Here is a 16052-nt window from a genome sequence, read left to right as displayed (position 1 = left end):
AGCGATCTTCAGCATAGACTTGAGTGGGCCCTGGCAATGGGTTTTCCGGGTGCTGAGCCGGCCCTGGGAATCAGAATGCATGGAATGACTTAAAAAGAATTATATGATGGGGTTGGTTTCTGAGAAGAAAAAAATATATAATAATCACAGATCTGATATGTAGAATCATCAGATAAATAGTGGTGTCACTACAGTCTTAATTTGTCACAGAGCCCCTCATCAGTCTAAGACATAACCTTTATTGTTTATGGTTAAAAATGCCCAATCTAGTGAGTTAAAAAGTAGCAGAAGAACCAAGGCGTTGGGCATCCTATTGATAGGAAAGGAAAAATCTTGCCCTTAATGCTGTCCCTATAGTCTATTGGCACTGCCTATAAATGAATAACTGCCCAGATAGGGGGCGATCCTGTGTCTGGAACTTTCTATCTGTTTCCTAGGAGGCCTTGACAAGGATTGATACCACCACCAGATAAATTTTATTCTGATACATCAATAGTCCTTACGATTCTTACAAAAAGCAAAAAAAGGTCAAATATATGTTGATATACAGAGATATACGGAATAGGAATGTAAACATGTACATAGGTGAGCATAGCAAATAGCAAACGATAGTTAGCACTGAATGTACAAACGGTAGCAATGACACATTCCCTGCACCGTCTGGACAGGGATCAGCAATCTCTGACAATCAGCTGTTCTGAAACTACCCAGAATTTTCCATTTCACTTAAATGGGAATTACAAGAACAGCTAAGAAAGTTTGTATGCTGGGAGTTGTAGTTTCACAGCAGCTGGAGTGCCGAAGGTCTGGACGCTGTTCTTCAGGGGACTGTGAATTTAATTCAAGTATATATATCAATGGTTGATATAACAAAAAGGGGGGAATACCCCACAAATATAACATATATTAGCAAAATAACTGATATGTCAAGAGGGAAAGTACAGACCCGAATGGCGGGTACACATATATTTCTCTGCACGTGTCTCCAAGTATACAAAAAGGCAGAACACTATGGTAGACACCCTGCTAACACAGAGATCTTTCAGGCGTCAAAGTACAGCCACACAACACAATATTCTAAGTCAGTCACCCACCGGCCAGTATGTAGTGGTATATATGGTTCAAATACCACTACATACAGTACATGCTGATCGCAAGGGTTAAGAGATTAAGGCCCCCAGCAATTCTTTAGTTGAACAAATTTGCAACAAACAATATTGTATTGAGGCATAAAGCTGTATACAGGAAGTTTATAATGTATCCTATAAAAAAAAGAGAGGAATTGTATCAAAAAGACATATGGGATAAGCTGCCACTGATTTTCATATAATACTTGCATACCATGTTGTTGCTGCCCCTCCAGCCATGATGAAAGGGTCATTTCCCTTGATGCCCATAGTGATAACCTCCAACATTGAAAAGGACAGGAACTTTGAGCATAGTATCTGGACACTAAAAATAACCACTTTCAAGGCCACAACAGCTTTGTTTTGTATCTTTTGGAGTTCATCCTGACACACAATTATTTAGTCTTCAATTCTAAATATTACCACCAGCTCAGGGGCATCGCTATGGGTAAGCCCTGTGTGCCCACATATGCCAATATGCTCCTGGCCCTGGTGGGAGGACACCTTAGTGTTTTCTGATGAATATAGTCGCTGGACACCTTCCATCTTAATATGGGTCAAGTTTATAGATTACATTCTTATTTTATGGTCCGGGAGTGAGGGGGAGTTTTGTCAATTCGTTCAGGATGTTGACCATAAACATATTGGTTTATTTTTTACTTTGAAATCCAGAAAGAGTCGATTTCCTATCCATTCTACTCTTTTCCGAAAGGAGGCAGCCACAAACAGCTTTTTACAGTGGGGAAATTTCTTTTCTACCCCCCATAGAAGTATCTCAGGATATGGAGAAACTGCTCCAGGGATGTCGATTTTGAGAGAGAGGCCCCTGGCCTTTACCAACACCTCCACCAAAGGGAATACCCTGACCAGGTGCTGAGAAAAGCATGGGGCCATGCTCGCACCTGTGATAGATCAACTCTATTGAAATCACAACTGCAAGCACAAAATCAGAATATCATTCGAGTCATAAGGACCTATGATTTGATGACAAAAAAAATGAGAGATATTTTGTCGAAATACTGGTCTCTCCTAAAATCTGATCCTGATATCACGGGGTCAAAATGTCGGGGACAGACTGGTTCACAGCCACTTTAAACCCCACAGAGGGAAACATGGCTTACTAATAGAAGCCTGGGTATGTTCAGGTGTGGACACTGTAGGGTCTGCCAGTTCATCCATGTGGGGTCAACTTTTAGTGACTCAAGCGGCAGAAGAATATATTGCACACGCTCGTTTGCTAATTGCAATACGAAAGGTGTGGTATACCTCTGCAGATGTTCCTGTAACCTCCTATATGTAGGTAAAACCTGCAGAGAGTTCAAAAAGAGGATTCTTGAGCATATTGGGGATGTGAGAAACAGACGTGATAAACCGATCTCTAGACATGTAGTCCTCAGACATGGTGGGGACCCAAAAGTCCTGTCCTTTTCAATGCTGGAGGTTATCATTACGGGCATCGGGGAGGTGACATAACAAAAAGAGGCTAGATGGACATACGATTAAAAAACTGTAGCCCCTTTGGGACTTAATGATCCTATTGACTATACTTGTTTTATTTGATTACTGGCCACTTTGGTTCATTGATACAACCCTGGGGGTTCTAGTGCTGCCAAGTTATCAAATTGGTATCATCAATTGACCTAATGAGGGTTTTTTTTGACCTTTTCCCCTTCCCGCTTGTCCTTCTCCCCCCCCCCCCTTTTTTCCAACTCCCCTATCTATTATGATATACTTCCCTTATATTATATTTATATATAAATGTGGACTAAATCTTTCTTTTTATCCAATATCCACCAAATACCACCACTAAGAATGTTTATTCATAACAAGATATGTTTATTAAGAGGGCATACGTTTTGGAACCCGCTATTTCCTCTCCTGTCAGTGATCTGGACTCTTTTTTTTGTTATTTTTATTTACTTCCTGATTTGCGATTTCCCACATGTGCATGGACCTCCACCATCCGTGCATCTGTCAACTGGACATGTCTCCCACCTCAGCTATATACACCCCGATCCATCATGGGCGGAGGGGCAGCAACAATGGGGCACGCAAGAATTATATGAAAATCAGTGGCAGCTTATCCTATATGTCTGCACTTTTGGCACAGTTCCTCCCATTTTGTCATACGATATATTATCCACAACTTTATGCCTCAATACAATATTGGTTGTTGCCCATTTGTTTAACTAAAGAATTGCCGGGGCCTTAATTTCTTAACCCCTTGTGGCCAACATTTATGTAGTGGTATTTGTACCATATATACCACTACATACTGGCCGATGCGTGACTGACTTAGAATATTGTGTTGTGTGGCTGTACTTTGACGCCTGAATTATTATTATCTCTGTGTTAGCAGGGTGTCTACCTCAGTGTTCTCCCTTTTTGTATACTTGGAGACACGTGCAGAGAAATATATGTGAACCACTATTCTGGGTCTGTACTTTCCCTCTTGACATATCAGTTATTTTGCTAATATCTGTTATATTTGTGGGGTATTCTTTACAGTTTTGTTATATCAACCCTTGCTATATATTCTTGAATTAACTTCACAGTCCCCTGAAGAATGAATGGCATCCTAGACGGTGGAGGGAAACGCGTCGGGACGCGTGTCATTGCTATAAGTTACCGTTTGTACATCCAGTGATAACCATCATTGAGCATTTGCTATGCTCATTTATGTACATGTTTACATTCCTATTCTGTATAACTCTGTATATCAACATATATTTGTTCCTTTTTTGCTATTTGTATTGTAAGGACTATTGATGTTTTAGAGTAAAAATTATCTGGTGGTGGTATCTATCCCTTGTCATGGCCTCCCAGGCAGGGCCGTCTTTAATATTGATTGGACCCTGGGCAAACATTTACTTGGGCCCCCTGGATCCCGCCTTCCCACATCGTTGCAGGCAATCACGCCCTCCACCACAACACACACACAAAAAATCCACATATCTGGCAGAGTACAGTGAATGACTGTAAATACTTCCAGTTCTGAAGACTCCAGCGGCTCAGGATCAGTGCTCTGGGCAGCTGGGCTCAGGCTGGAAGTGGGCACCGCTCTGCAGGAAGGAGACCAGGGCTCGGCTCACCCTAGTTTTACAGTGCACACCAGCACCCCACAGTATGCAGTATAGCACCCTATAGTATACAGCAAGCCACAGTATGCAGTATAGCACCCTATAATATACAGCACCACACAGTATGCAGTATAGCACCCCACACTATACAGTACCCCACAGTATATAGTAGAGTAGTATAGCAGCCCACAGTATACAGCACCCCACAGTATACAACACCTCACAGTATACAGTAGAGCAGTATAGCACCTCACCGTATACAGCACCCCAAACTATACACGATACAGCACCCCCACTATACAGTACAGCAGTATAGCACTCCACAATATACAGCACCCACAGTATACAGCCCCCCACAGTATACAGCCCCCCACAGTATACAGTACAGCAGTATAGCACTCCACAATATACAGCACCCACAGTATACAGCCCCCCACAGTATACAGCCCCCACTGGTCTTGATGAAGGGCTAAGATATAACAGCCCGAAACACGTCACAGCATACTACTCTGCTTTTGATGTCTGTTTTTAAAGAAGTGGAATAAAGAAGCCTTTTATTGTGAAGAGCTGGAATTTGTTTTCTTTTTTCATACAGCCCCCACAGTATACAGTACAGCAGTATAGCACTCCACAATATACAGCACCCACAGTATACAGTATACAGCCCCCCACAGTATACAGCCCCCACAGTATACAGTACAGCAGTATAGCACTCCACAATATACAGCACCCACAGTATACAGCCCCCAACACTATACAGTATGGCAATATAGCACTCCACAATATACAGCACCCACAGTATACAGGCCCCCACAGTATACAGGCCCCCACACTATACAGCACTCCACTATACAGTAGTTTACAGTATATTAGCATAACAGCCCCTGTCACCTTTTTCTGATGTAATCTTCACAAAAAAGCTCCACAGTTAAGGCAATCTTCTACAGCAACACTCCTAGTAGAAAGGACCTTGATGACCTCATAGCCATGTGACCAATAATATTGCTAGGTTACTGGTCACATGGTGATGATGTCATCTAAGGTCCTAGAGAATCACAGCTCTCACAGTACTCTGCCTGGAGTGCCGGCAGGCATGCCATGGCAGCACCCCCTGTGTAGCTGACAGCCTGACACCCAGGGCAGTGGCTAGCAGGGCTCAAGAGGCAGCTGCCTTGGGCCCCCCCAGGAGCAACTGGGCCCGGGGCAGCTGCCCCTTTTGCCCCTTGTTAAAGACGGCCCTGCTCCCAGGAACATATAGGAGGTTGCTGACAGGGGATCGCCCAAATCAGGGCAGCTGTACCGTTTATAGGAAGGGCCAATAGACTTTAAGAACAGCGTTAAAGGAGTTATTCCATGACTAATGTAAAAAAATGAAAATCAGACATTATACAGTACATGACAATACCTTTCTAACAAAGCTAGAACCAGCCCTGGTCCTCACGTAGATCCACAGATCTCCCTATTCATTGCTCTGCTAGATTTATATTAGGCTGACAGCTCAAGGGGAGTGTCTTTTCTGCAGCAGCTAATGGGGCGTGCCCATGCTCTCCCTATCACAACTCAGGAGGCAGTGGATGGATGAACTACAGGTGGCGCTATACAGATACATTTTATTGAATAACTCAGTGACTATGCAAAATTTTTTATTACATCCAAATACAAAAGTATTCAGATTTAGGTTATGGTTTGAAAACTGTAGAATATTTTTTTTGTGAGACAACCCCTTTAACCCCTTCACGCAACATCACGTACATGTACGTGGGGGAATGTGGTGCCTCACTGCATCCCCACGTGCATGTACGTGATCGGCTTTCTCTGTCAGCGCAGGGAGCGAAGCGCTGAAGGTTCAGTGAAGCCGGCGTGCTGGTGTTGCTAGGCAACCAGAGACGCCGGCGGGAACTGCATCGGAGCTCTGACCCGCCCGCGATCGCTGTGATTGTTCCAATACTGCAGAGGGACCAATCGCAGCACCTCAGGGCAGGTAAGGGGAGGTTAGGGAGGGACTATGTGCTTCTCCTTCTCTGATCGTCCCAATTCCTGTCAGGGAAGCGATCAGAGAAGGAGAGAGTGTGAGAAGCTGCTGTACATTAATACCTACCAGATCGAATTAACCCCTTTTGTGCCGAAAAGCTGCTTCTGTGCCCCAGTCAGTGACACAGATCAGTTCTGTGCCTCATCAACAGCCTGTCATCTGTCATTTGTAGTCAGTTCTGTGCCTCATCTCCTGCTTCGTACATAATTAACCCCTAATTAACCCCTTCAGTACCGATTTGCCACTCTTCTGTGCCTGATTTGCCCCAGTTAGTGAGATTAGTCCTGTCCAGTCCTGTCATCCTCACCTCATCCAGACACCTGTCACTACTGTCCATCTGTTAAGACAACTGTCTGCCCGTCAAGACACCTATCACTCCAGCCTGTCCGTCCATCAAGACACCTGTCAGTCCAGCCTGTTCGTTCGTCAAGACACCTGTCACTCCAGTCTGTCCATCCATCAAGACACCTGTCACTCCAGTTTGTCCGTTCAATAAAGACACCTGTCACTCCAGCCTGTCCGTCCATCAAGACACCTGTCACTCCAGCCTGTCCGTCCGTCAAGACACCTGTCACTCCAGCCTGTCCGTCCATCAAGACACCTGTCACTCCAGCCTGTCCGTCAATCAAGACACCTGTGACTCCAGTCTGTCCGTCAATCAAGACACCTGTGACTCCAGTTTGTCTGTTCAATAAAGACACCTGTCACTCCAGTCTCTCCGTCCATCAAGACACCTGTCAGTCCAGTTTGTCTGTTCAATAAAGACACCTGTCACACTAGCCTGTCTGTCCATCAAGACACCTGTGACTCCAGTCTGTCCGGCAATCAAGACACCTGTCACTAAAGTTTGTCCGTTCAATAAAGACACCTGTCACTCCAGCCTGTCCGTCCATCAAGACACCTGTCAGTCCAGTCTGTCCGTTCAATAAAGACACCTGTCACTCTAGCCTGTCCACCCATCAAGACACCAGTCAGTCCAGTCTGTCCGTTCAATAAAGACACCTATTACTCCAGTCTGTCCGTCCATCAAGACACCTGTGACTCCAGTTTGTCCGTTCAATAAAGACACCTGTCACACTAGCCTGTCTGTCCGTCAAGTCACCTGTCACACATCAATGTAGATACAACAGGTTTCAGTGAAATTAATTTTTTCCAATTATTCTTCACTGATGACCTAATTAACTTGATGGTGGAACAAACAAATATATATGCAGAGCAATTTATTGCCTCCCATCCAGACAGTTATCTCTCAAGGCCCCGCAAATGGACCCCTACTAACACGACTGAAATGCAAAGGTTTTGGGGACTTCTCCTAAGCATGGGCATTATAAAAAAAAAAACAACAATACGTTCGTATTGGAACAAAGATATTTTATATCACACCCCTCTTCACTGTCTTGCCATGCCCAGGGCCCGTTTCAAAGCTCTTCTAAGATTCCTACACTTCATCAATAATAATGAATGCCAACCCCAAGCGACCCCAGTTATGACAGACTCTATAAAATTAGGCCAGTGGTTGACCACTACAATTCCAAATTTGGTCAAGTATATACCCCCAAAAAATGCCTCTCAGTGGATGAATCATTGGTCCACTTCAAAGGCCGATTACATTTCCGCCAGTACCTGCCCAATAAAAGGGCTAGGTATGGTGTGAAGTTGTATAAGGCCTGTGAAAGTGTATCTGGGTATACACTGCGCTTTCGTATTTACGAGGGAAAAGATTTCAAAATTGAGCCACCCGATTGTCCCCCGGTTCTGGGTATAAGTGGGAAGATAGTATGGGATTTAGTCCACCCCCTGCTGGACCACAGATACCATCTGTATTTGGACAATTTTTACAATAGTGTCTCTCTCCTTAAGTGCCTTGCTGCCAGAGGCATAGGCACATGTGGCACAATTAGAAGAAATCAAAAAGGGCTCCCTAAATCCTTTATAGATCAGACAGTGCGTCGTGGGGAAAGCAGGGCTGTTTGCTCAGAAAATTTGATGCTGCTAAAATACAAGGACACACGGGATGTTCTTGTGTTGACTACCATCCATGCAGATCAGTCCACCCCAGTCCCAGTCCGAGGAACCACAGAGCAGAACATCAAGCCTGTGTGTATCCAGGAATACAACAATTTCATGGGTGGAGTGGATCTTTCAGACCAGGTATTACAGCCCTACAGTGCCTTAAGAAAATCTAAGGTGTGGTACAAAAAATTAGCTGTGTACCTAACCCAAGTGTCACTTTATAATGCCTTTGTCATCCACAGAACAGCTGGTCATGGGGGGACCTTCTTGGAATTTCAGGAAAAAATATAAAAAAAATAGATTTTTGGCGTTCAGGAAGGAGAGGGCAGTTTTTCATCCAGCAGTGCTTCTGGGGTATCAAGAATAATATGTGGGCAGCATTTCCCTGGAGTACTTCCCCCCACAGAAAAAAAAAGGCGACCCCAAAAAAGGTGTCGAGTTTGCTTGGTTAAAGGGAATAGGAAAGACACCACTCACTACTGTCAGACCTGCCCCTCTAAACCGGGCCTCTGCATTGGAGAGTGCTTTCAAGTTTATCACACCTCCACTGATATCCATTAAGTCCATTTCACTCATTTCTTAACCACCTCCGGACCGCCTAACGCAGATTCGCGTTCCGGAGGTGGCAGCGAGACGCGAGATTTCGCTCCAAGCCGGCCCGCGCATGCGCATCGCGGGCCGGCAAAAGTTAAAGAACAAGTTCGTCACCAGCCTGCCAGCAACGATCATTGGCTGGCAGGCTGGCGATTTTTAAAAAATCCAATCACAAGCCATATAACAGATCATATTAGTAAATATGATCTGTTATATGGCTTCTCTTCTCCTGTGCTGGTCCTTTTCGTCGGTTGGATCCAGCACAGGAGCAGACTGAACTGTGAGTAGCACCAACACTACACCTTAGCCCCAGATCACCCCCCTGCACCCCAATTAACCCTTTGATCACCCCTTTGATCGCCCCTGTCAATCACCAGTGAAAGGAAAAAAAGTGATCAGTGTAAACTGTCACTTTTTTTTTTCACTAGTATTGGCTGTTAGGTTTTAGGGATAGTTTAGGCCCCTTGGTTAGGTAGTTAGCGTCAGTTAGCGCCCACCCCACCGCACCGCAGTCACTTTTATTCGCTGAATAGCGTATCGCTAATCAGCATTTGTACTTTTATAGTATCTGTAAGTGATCAAAACTGATCACGGTCAGATCTATAATAGTATTAGTGTCACTTTAGTTCGCCCTCCACCCAAAACGCAGTGTTTGCCCGATCAGGCCTGATCGGTCGCCCACACGTGCGTTCACCCACGCCCGCCCCACCGCAGTGACAAAAAATATATATTTTTTGATCACTGCACATTCATTTTACACGCACTGCGGCGATAAAAAAATCTGTTTTGATATTTTTTATCAACCGTAGCGGCCTCCGGTACTTCGCTAGCCTCCCCTTTGTAAGACAGGCTTGCTTTTTTTCTTGGGTAGTCTCAGGGAATACCCCTAAATTTAGTAGTCCAAAATGTCAAACAGGGGGTATTCTTCTGAAGAGGCCTACAGGATTCTGACCCAGTCGGATGAGGAGTGGGAACCCTCATCTGACGAATCTAGCGGGTCAGAATATGAACCTGTAGAAAGCAGTGGCTCTCTGACCCAAAGTTCGGACGAGGAGGTGGAGGTCCCTGGCAGCACCAGGCGTACCCGGCCCCATGTCGCTAGACCACAGGTTATGCAGGATCCGCTTCAAGAGCAGCAGAGTGGGGCTGTCGCTGCCGGATCACGTGGTGAGGCATACACCAGCAGCGCAGCCCCCCCTGGACCTAGTACCAGCACTGCCGTACAACATGGTGACGTGGCGAGCACCAGAAGGGCAGTTGAAGCTGGTACGGTGGCACGTGCACTAGTTACCCCCGTCGCAGCCACCGCAAAGACAGGCCCGTAGAGCCCCTAGAATCCCTGAGGTGCTGGCAAACCCTGATTGGCAGTCACCAACTTCAGCCGCACCTGTAGTTCCCCCTTTCACCGCCCAGTCTGGAGTTCGGGTTGAGACGGCTCAAATCGGTTCGGCCCTGGGATTTTTTGAGCTGTTCTTGACTGCGGAGCTCTTGGACTTAGTCGTGGCAGAGACCAACCAGTATGCCACACAATTTATATCCGCCAACCCGGGAAGCTTTTATGCCCAGCCTTTCCGGTGGAAACCAGTCCAAGTTTCCGAAATTAAATTTTTTTTGGGCCTTCTCCTCAACATGGGCCTGACAAAAAAGCATGAATTGCGGTCATATTGGTCAACGCACCCGATTCATCACATGCCCATGTTCTCTGCTGCTATGTCCAGGGCACGATTTGAGGCCATCCTCCGTTTCCTGCATTTTAGCGACAACACCACCTCCCGTCCCAGAGGCCACCCAGCTTTTGACCGGCTCCACAAAATTCGGCCCCTCATAGACCATTTCAACCAGAAATTTGCAGATTTGTATACCCCCGAGCAAAACATCTGCGTAGACGAGTCCCTAATACATTTTACCGGGCGCCTTGGCTTCAAACAGTACATCCCAAGCAAGCGTGCCCGGTATGGGGTCAAATTGTATAAGCTCTGTGAAAGGGCCACAGGCTATACCCACAAATTTCGTGTCTATGAGGGAAAAGATCAGACCCTGGAGCCGGTCGGTTGCCCTGACTACCTGGGGAGCAGTGGGAAGACAGTCTGGGACTTGGTGTCACCCTTATTCGGCAAGGGGTACCATCTTTATGTGGACAATTTTTACACAAGTGTGGCCCTCTTTAGGCATTTGTTTCTAGAACGGATTTGCGCCTGTGGCACCGCGCGAACTAGTCGCGTGGGCTTCCCCCAACGGCTTGTAACCACCCGTCTTGCAAGGGGGGAGAGGGCTGCCTTGTGTAACGAAGAACTGCTCGCGGTGAAATGGAGAGACAAGCGTGACGTTTACATGCTCTCCTCCATTCACGCAGACACGACAATCCAAATTGAGCGAGCAACCCGTGTCATTGAAAAGCCCCTCTGTGTCCACGACTATAATGCGCTCATGGGAGGGGTGGACTTCAATGACCAGATGTTGTCTCCGTATTTAGTTTCCCGCAGAACCAGACGCTGGTATAAGAAGGTGTCTGTATATTTAATTCAATTGGCGCTGTACAATAGTTTTGTTCTCTACAGTAAGGCTGGGAGAACACGATCTTTCCTCAAATTCCAGGAAGAGATCATCGAGAACCTCCTTTACCCAGGAGGTTCCGTGGCCCCATCCCCCAGTGTAGTTAGCCGTCTACACGAGCGACATTTCCCCAGTGTCGTTCCTGGTACCTCAACCCAACCGTCACCCCGAAAAAGATGTCGTGTCTGTAGCAGGAGTGGAATAAGGCGTGACACCCGCTATTTCTGTCCTGACTGTGCTGACCACCCTGCCCTATGCTATGGAGAGTGTTTCCGGAAGTACCACACACAGGTACACCTAGCATAGGGATTGCATCTCACAGGACAGGCACACAGGGCTATTAGGGCCCTTTTACTCTCAGCTGCTGCAAACCTCTCCTTTCACCTGGGATAAAGTGCATAACGTACTTCGCCACATCTTTGGGCGATTTGCGCTTTGCACATTGTCCCATGGGGAAGGAGAGGTTTGTTCTATAAAGGTAAAAAAAACTAAACAAAAAAAAAATTACCGGTAAGTAAAAAAGTTAAAAAAGTTTAAAAAAGTTAATATGTTCTGTTCTAAAGTTAATAAAGTTATTGCTTTGCGGCCTGGTTTTTTCTTTTTTGTTTTTTTTTTTTTTTACCTTCCAGGTGGACCAACCGATCGACCAGCTGCAGCACTGATGTGCATTCGGACAGAAGCATTGTGCTGCTGTCAGATTACACGCAAGTCGGTGTATGCGGCGCTGCAAGACGAGATTTCTCCTCTGCAGTAAAAGATATGTTTGCCGAGGCATATGAGCTGAGGAGGTGGCGGTGTTCATATACTTTGGCAAACACTTTGTATATATAAAAAAAAAAATCCCGGCAATGATTTATTCATCCACATCGATTGATGTGAATGGAGAAATCTGGTTTGCCAGGGCATACGAGCTGAAGTGGGTATGGATGTTGGGCGGAGCTCCTATGTCCTGGCAGACGCCTTTCCCCTCCTTTTTCTTTTTTTGGCAGAGATTTTTTCATCCACATTGATCGATGCGAATGAAGAAATCTGTGCCGTTCATTTTTTTCTTTCAGCCCAGAGGCTGAACGGAAAAAAAAAAATCTCATTACCCGTATGCTCAATATAAGGAGAATAGCAGAAACTCCTAATGCTGGGCATACATGTAATGATTGCGGAGACCCTCAAATGCCAGGGCAGTACAAACACCCCACAAATAACACCATTTTGGAAAGAAGACACCCCAAGGTATTCGCTGAGGGGCATATTGAGTCCATGAAAGATTGAAATTTTTGTCCCAAGTTAGCGGAAAGGGAGACTTTGTGAGAACAAAATCCAAAAAATCAATTTCCGCTAACTTGTGCCAAATTTTTTTTTTTCAATGAACTCGCCATGCCCCTCATTGAATACCTTGGGGTGTCTTCTTTCCAAAATGGGGTCACATGTGGGGTATTTATACTGCCCTGGCATTTTAGGGGCCCCAAAGCGTGAGAAGAAGTCTGGTATCCAAATGTCTAAAAATGCCCTCCTAAAAGGAATTTGGGCCCCTTTGCCCACCTAGGCTGCAAAAAAAAGTGTCACACATGTGGTATCTCCGTATTCAGCAGAAGTTGGGGAATATGTTTTGGGGTGTCATTTTACATATACCCATGCTGGGTGAGATAAATATCTTGGTCAAATGCCAACTTTGTATAAAAAAAATGGGAAAAGTTGTCTTTTGCCAAGATATTTCTCTCACCCAGCATGGGTATATGTAAAATGACACCCCAAAACACATTCCTTACCTTCTCCTGAGTACGGAGATACCAGATGTGTGACACTTTTTTGCAGCCTAGCTGGGCAAAGGGGCCCACATTCCAAAGAGCACCTTTCAGATTTCACAGGTCATTTACCTACTTACCACACATTAGGGCCCCTGGAAAATGCCAGGGCAGTATAACTGCCCCACAAGTGACCCCATTTTGGAAAGAAGACACCCCAAGGTATTCCGTGAGGGGCATGGCAAGTTCCTAGAATTTTTTATTTTTTGTCACAAGTTAGTGGAAAATGATGATTTTTTTTATTTTATTTTTTTTTCATACAAAGTCTCCTATTCCACTAACTTGTGACAAAAAAAAAAAATTTCCATGAACTCACTATGCCCATCAGCGAATACCTTGGGGTCTCTTCTTTCCAAAATGGGGTCACTTGTGGGGTAGTTATACTGCCCTGGCATTCTAGGGGCCCAAATGTGTGGTAAGGAGTTTGAAATCAAATTCAGTAAAAAATGACCTGTGAAATCCGAAAGGTGCTCTTTGGAATATGGGCCCCTTTGCCCACCTAGGCTGCAAAAAAGTGTCACACATCTGGTATCTCCGTACTCAGGAGAAGGTGGGGAATGTGTTTTGGGGTGTCATTTTATATATACCCATGCTGGGTGAGAGAAATATCTTGGCAAAAGACAACTTTTCCCATTTTTTTATACAAAGTTGTCATTTGACCAAGATATTTATCTCACCCAGCATGGGTATATGTAAAAAGACACCCCAAAACACATTCCTCAACTTCTCCTGAGTACGGGGATACCAGATGTGTGACACTTTTTTGCAGCCTAGGTGGGCAAAGGGGCCCATATTCCAAAGAGCACCTTTCGGATTTCACTCGTCATTTTTTACAGAATTTGATTTCAAACTCCTTACCACACATTTGGGCCCCTAGAATGCCAGGGCAGTATAACTACCCCACAAGTGACCCCATTTTGGAAATAAGAGACCCCAAGGTATTCGCTGATGGGCATAGTGAGTTCATGGAAGTTTTTATTTTTTGTCACAAGTTAGTGGAATATGAGACTTTGTATGAAAAAAAAAAAAAAAATCATCATTTTCCACTAACTTGTGACAAAAAATAAAAAATTCTAAGAACTCGCCATGCCCCTCACGGAATAGCTTGGGGTGTCTTCTTTCCAAAATGGGGTCACTTGTGGGGTAGTTATACTGCCCTGGCATTCTAGGGGCCCAAATGTGTGGTAAGGAGTTAGAAATCAAATTCTGTAAAAAATGATGAGTGAAATCCGAAAGGTGCTCTTTGGAATATGGGCCCCTTTGCCCACCTAGGCTGCAAAAAAGTGTCACACATCTGGTATCTCCGTACTCAGGAGAAGGTGGGGAATGTGTTTTGGGGTGTCATTTTATATATACCCATGCTGGGTGAGAGAAATATCTTGGCAAAAGACAACTTTTCCCATTTTTTTATACAAAGTTGTCATTTGACCAAGATATTTATCTCACCCAGCATGGGTATATGTAAAAAGACACCCCAAAACACATTCCTCAACTTCTCCTGAGTACGGGGATACCAGATGTGTGACACTTTTTTGCAGCCTAGGTGGGCAAAGGGGCCCATATTCCAAAGAGCACCTTTCGGATTTCACAGGTCATTTTTTACTGAATTTGATTTCAAACTCTTTACCACACATTTGGGCCCCTAGAATGCCAGGGCAGTATAACTACCCCACAAGTGACCCCATTTTGGAAAGAAGAGACCCCAAGGTATTCGCTGATGGGCATAGTGAGTTCATAGAACTTTTTATTTTTTGTCACAAGTTAGTGGAATATGAGACTTTGTAAGAAAAAAAAAAAAAAAAAAAAAAAATCATCATTTTCCGCTAACTTGTGACAAAAAATAAAAAGTTCTATGAACTCACTATGCCCATCAGCGAATACCTTAGGGTGTGTACTTTCAGAAATGGGGTCATTTGTGGGGTGTTTGTACTGTCTGGGCATTGTAGAACCTCAGGAAACATGACAGGTGCTCAGAAAGTCAGAGCTGCTTCAAAAAGCGGAAATTCACATTTTTGTACCATAGTTTGTAAACGCTATAACTTTTACCCAAACCATTTTTTTTTTACCCAAACATTTTTTTTTTATCAAAGACATGTAGAACTATAAATTTAGAGCAAAATTTGTATATGGATGTCGTTTTTTTTTGCAAAATTTTACAACTGAAAGTGAAAAATGTCATTTTTTTGCAAAAAAATCGGTAAATTTCGATTAATAACAAAAAAAGTAAAAATGTCAGCAGCAATGAAATACCACCAAATGAAAGCTCTATTAGTGAGAAGAAAAGGAGGTAAAATTCATTTGGGTGGTAAGTTGCATGACCGAGCAATAAACGGTGAAAGTAGTGTAGGTCAGAAGTGTAAAAAGTGGCCTGGTCTTTCAGGGTGTTTAAGCACTGGGGGCTGAGGTGGTTAATTAATCCATGGCAAGACATTTTCAGTTGAGAATTTTTCCATTTGGCAATCCAATAATAGCTCCCCCCCAAAAAAATAAAATAAAAACCTTAAAAATTCCCATTATACCCCTAGATGAATACATTGAAAGGTGTCATTTTATTAAATGAGGCAATTCTTTAATTTCCTTTTATGTTCTGGCACCCCTAGAGCCTCGTTTTTGCGGTTTTCACTGTTTGGGTGCCTCAGAGTGTCTTCAAATGCGACATGGTGCCTGAAAATTATTCCAGCAAAATCTGCCTTCCAAAAGCCACATGGTGTTCCTCCCATTCTGAGCCCCGCTGTGTGCTCATACAGCACTTTACAACAACATATAGGGTGTTGACGTACTCAGAAGAAAATGGGTAACAGATTATGGGGTGCATTTTCTCCTGATACACCTTGTTAAAATGACAAATTCGGGC

This window comes from Bufo bufo, chromosome 3, assembly GCF_905171765.1.
Source record: "Bufo bufo chromosome 3, aBufBuf1.1, whole genome shotgun sequence".
Taxonomy (NCBI): Eukaryota; Metazoa; Chordata; class Amphibia; order Anura; family Bufonidae; genus Bufo; species Bufo bufo.
The sequence above is the reverse complement of the archived record's forward strand: the minus strand, read 5'-3'. Positions refer to the sequence as shown.